Here is a 4,960-nt window from a genome sequence, read left to right on the forward strand (position 1 = left end):
GTTGTTTCCTGGCGATCGCAGCTCACGGGTGGCATAGTTTATAACATTATCAAACAAAACATTTCTTTTCTGCGTGACGATTTTAAAGAGTTCAGACTTCATATGTTGCTAGTCAAAGTTCATAAAACGGGAAACACGGTGTTAAATAAAAATCAGTGCGCAGAAACTCTGCTAGTTAAGAGATTATCTCAGATAACAATTATGCCTCTACTCTTTATCAGACGTCAAACATAGTACTGCAACTAGTTGTTGCTGCGAGCCGTATCTGCTTCTTACAAATACTGCTTTCCCAGTGTAAAGTGTCATCTGCATCTCGTGGTTAACTTCCATGATCCAGCGAATATTCCGGATACAGTGTGACTCAGACCTTTTGGATCAAACAGAAACGGGTGATACAGAATCCACAACTGATTGTATTGATATAGAGAACCAATGGTCGGAAATGCATATTTATTGTGTTATGGACATACAGTATACAGTGTACACCGAATAACAACGACGTACACCATGTGATCAAAAGTATTCGGACACCTGGGTGAAAACCACATACAAGATCGTTGCGCCCTCCATCGGTAATACTGGAATTCAGTATGGTGTTGGCCCACCCTTAGCCTTGATGACAGCTTCCATTCTCGCAGGCAAATGTTCAATCACTTGATGGAAGGTTTCTTGGAGAATGGCAGCCCATTCTTCACGGAGTGCTGCACTGAGGAGAGGTATCGATGTCGGTCGGTGAGGCCTGGCAAGAAGTCGGTGTTCCAAAACATCCGAAAGGTGTTCTGTAGGATTCAGGTTAGGACTCTGTGCAGGCCAGTCCATTACAGGGATGTTATTGTCGTCTAACCACTCCGCCACAAGCCGTTCTTTATGAACAGCTGCTAGATCGTGTTGAAAGATGCAATCGCCATCCCCGAATTGCTCTTCAACAGTGGGAAGGAAGAAAGTGCTTAAAGCATCACTGTAGGCCAGTGCTGTGATAGTGCCACGAAAAACAGGCGTGCAAGCCCCCTCCATGAAAAACACGACTACACCCTAACACCACCGCCTCCGAATTTTACTGTTGGCAGTACACACGCTGGCAGATGACGTTCACTAGGCATTTGAAATATCCACACCCTGCCATCGGACCGCCACATTGTGTACTGTGATTCGTCACTCCACACAACGTTTTTCCACTGTTCAATCGTCCAACGTTTAGGCTCCTTACACCAAGCGAGGCGCCTTTTGGCATTTAATGGCGTGATTTGTGGCTTATGAGCAGCCGCTCGACCATGAAATCCAAGTTTTCTCACCTCCCGCCTAACTGTCATAATACTTGCAGTGGACCCTGATGAATTTTGGAATTGCTGTGTGATGGTCTGGATAGATGTCTGCCTATTACACATTACGACCCTCTTCAACCGTCAGTCAACTGACGAGGTCGGCCTGTACAGTTTTGTGCTGTACGTGTCCCATCACGTTTCCACTTCATTATCACATCGGAAACAGTGGGCGTAGGGATGTTTAGGTGTGTGGAAATCTCGCGTACAAATGTATGACACAAGTTACACTCAACCACCTGACCACGTTCGAAGTCCGTGAGTTCCACGGAGCGCCCCATTCTGCTATCTCACGAAATGTAATGACTATTGAGGTCGCTCGTATGGAATACGTGGCAGTAGATGGGAGCAGAATGCACCTAATATGAAAAACGTATATTCTTGATCACATAGTGTATCCCATAACAATTGTCCAAAACGGCCATTTCTATTCTCAGTGCATCAATTGCAACATCGTATGCAGTTCTTGGAGACTGTACCCCTTGCGAAAGAATGTGGTTTCAGCACTAAGGTGCACCAGCCCACTTCGATGATAAGGTCCTCGCGCACCTGAACGACACGTAACCTCATGGATGGATTGAAGGGGCAGGTTCTGTCCCACGGCCAGCGCTATCATCGGATCTCACACCTCTGGACTTTTCCCTCTAGGTTTACGTCAGGACGTTGGTGTATGAAATTCTCGTAGCCCTTTCTAGCCTGAGAGAAAGTTTTTTAAGGGTTTATCTGAAATACGCCAATTTTCATGCGTTATGACCTGTGGTAAAAATACTGGGAAAATTCTTTTGGATGATAGTCAGCACGATCGTGCTCGTTGGGTTTTATCCCAGACCAAATAGTATGAATTGTGCTGTCCAAGAACTGCTTTTATCTATTTTTCTTTCAAGTATTTTGAATACGATAGTATGGCGGAATTGATGTAAACAGATATATGTTGCAAAATAAGCTAATTTCACACAAATATACAGAAACACAAATTAATTTTTAATATGGAATAAACGAAAGCAGGTTTTTCCTTGGACTTGCACAAATATTGGTCACACTTGATGCAACGTGACCTCGCTCAAAATCCAGGACACTGTCGTCACTAGAGAGGTCACTTAAAATGGAATCTTCAAAAAGGTGTATTATTTCTTCATATGTGAACCCTAAAAGACAAAACAATATTTTATTTGTATATAAAAACCTATACTGTCTGCATGCGAAAATGAAACTGGCGTCAAAGCTTGGCATCATTAACACCTCACACGCACGATCGTGCTACTTCAAATATAAACATATAGAAAATACAACTGGCACTTCACATGGTGGTTAGACACCATATACACGTTAAATGAAATATTCTCACTCAAAAATAATGCAGCATTGCCTTAAATGAATGAAGTGGAGGAAAGTACACTGCAGAGCCAAACAAACTGGTATATCTGCCTAATATGGCATAGAGCCCCAGCGAGCACGCAGAAGTAACGCAACACGACGTTGTATGGACTCGACTAATGTCAGAAGTAGTGCTGGAGGGAACTGACACCATGAATCCCGTAGGGCTGTCCATAAATCCGTAAGCGTACGAGGGAGTGCTGATCTCTTCTGAAAAGGCAGGTTGCAAGGTATCCCAGATATGCGCAATAATTTTCATGTCTGGGGAGTTTGGTGGCCAGAGGAAGTGTCTAAACTCAGAAGAGTGTTACTGGAGCCATTCTGTAGTAATTCTGGACGCGTGGAGTGTCGCATTGTCGTGCTAGAACTGCCGAAGTCCGTCGGTATGCACAATGGACATGAATGGATGGGCCGGCCGGAGTGGCCGTGCGGTTCTAGGCGCTACAGTCTGGTGCCGAGCGACCGCTCCAGTCGCAGGTTCGAATCCTGCCTCGGGCATGGATGTGTAATGTCCTTAGGTTAGTTAGGTTTAATTAGTTCTAAGTTCTAGGCGACTGATGACCTCAGAAGTTAAGTCGCATAGTGTTCAGAGCTATTTGAACCATTTGAAGCATGAATGGATGCAGGTGATCAGACAGGATGCTTACGTACTTCTCCCCTGTCAGAATAGTGTCTAGGCGTATCAGGGGTCCCGTATCACTCCACCTGCACACGCCCCGCACCATTACAGAGCCTCCACAAGCTGGAACAATCCCGTGCTAACGTGCAGGTTGATGTATTCATGAGGTTGACTCCACACCCGTACACGTCCATCCGCTCGATACAGCTTAAAATGAGACCCGTCCGACCACTCCAATGTTAGTGTTGACGGGTCCAGGCGAGGCTTAAAGCTTTGTATCGTACAGTCATCAATGGTTTCGGTTCCGAAAACCCACATCGATTATGTTTCGTTGAATGGTTCGCATGCTGACACGTGGTGGTGGCCCTGCATAGAAATCTGCAGCAGCTTGTGGAAGGGCTGCACTTCTGTCATGTCCAACGATTCTCTTCAGTCGTCGTTGGTCCCATTCTTTCAGGATCTTTTTCCGGCCGCAGTGACGTCTGAGATTTGATGTTTTTCCAGACTCCTGATATTCACGGTACACTCGTGAAATGGTCGTACGGGAAAATCCCTACTTTATCGTTACCTCGGAGATTCTGTGTCCCATCGTCCGTGCCGTGACTTTAACACCACGTTCAGGCTCACTTAAATCTTGAAACTTCCTGGCAGATTAAAACTGTGTGCCCGACCGAGACTCGAACTCGGGACCTTTGCCTTTCGCGGGCAAGTGCTCTACCAACTGAGCTACCGAAGCACGACTCACGCCAGGTACTCACAGCTTTACTTCTGCCAGTACCTCGTCTCCTACCTTCCGAACTTTACAGAAGCTCTCTTGCGAACCTTGCAGAACTAGCACTCCTGAAAGAAAGGATATTGCGGAGACATGGCTTAGCCACAGCCTGTGGGATGTTTCCAGAATGAGATTTTCACTCTGCAGCGGAGTGTGCGCTGATATGAAACTTCCTGGCAGATTAAAACTGTGTGCCCGACCGAGACTCGAACTAGGGACCTTTGCCTTTCCCGGGCAAGTGCTCTACCAACTGAGCTACCGAAGCACGACTCACGCCCGGTACTCACAGCACTCCTTTCTTTCAGGAGTGCTAGTTCTGCAAGGTTCGCAGGAGAGCTTCTGTAAAGTTTGGAAGGTAGGAGACGGATACTGGCAGAAGTAAAGCTGTGAGTACCGGACGTGAGTCGTGCTTCGGTAGCTCAGTTGGTAGAGCACTTGCCCTCGAAAGGCAAAGGTCCCGAGTTCGAGTCTCGGTCGGGCACACAGTTTTAATCTGCCAGGAAGTTTCATATCAGCGCACACTCCGCTGCAGAGTGAAAATCTCATTCTGGCCACTTAAATCTTGATTACCTGCCAGTGTAGCAGCAGTAACCGATCTAACAGTTGCACTAGACACTTGTTGTCTTATAAAGGCGTTTCGACTGCAGCATCGTATTCTGCCTGTTTACATGTCTCTGTATCTGTATACGTATGGCTATACGAGTTTCTTTGGCGCTTCAGTGTACATTGTGTATACCCCGCGGACGCATGGTTATATCTTCTCGTCGAAGTTTGAAATTTGTTGCCCTCTGGTGGTCGCATTATGAAACAAAACAGGTACAGAATGCAATCCGGGAGCCTGCACAGTCGTTGCATTCCGGAGTAACGCAGAAAAGT

At 46.3% G+C, this 4,960-nt stretch overlaps 1 non-coding gene across 1 annotated transcript; it reads left to right on the plus strand.

The window, feature by feature from the left end:
- The first annotated feature begins 4,491 nt into the window (after positions 1-4,491).
- Positions 4,492-4,566, plus strand: Trnas-cga (transfer RNA serine (anticodon CGA)). Its single transcript has one exon. It is a non-coding gene; the product is annotated as a tRNA-Ser (tRNA).
- Positions 4,567-4,960: the final 394 nt, after the last annotated feature.

The sequence above is a fragment of the Schistocerca gregaria genome, chromosome 8 (assembly GCF_023897955.1).
Source record: "Schistocerca gregaria isolate iqSchGreg1 chromosome 8, iqSchGreg1.2, whole genome shotgun sequence".
In the NCBI taxonomy this organism is placed as follows: Eukaryota; Metazoa; Arthropoda; class Insecta; order Orthoptera; family Acrididae; genus Schistocerca; species Schistocerca gregaria.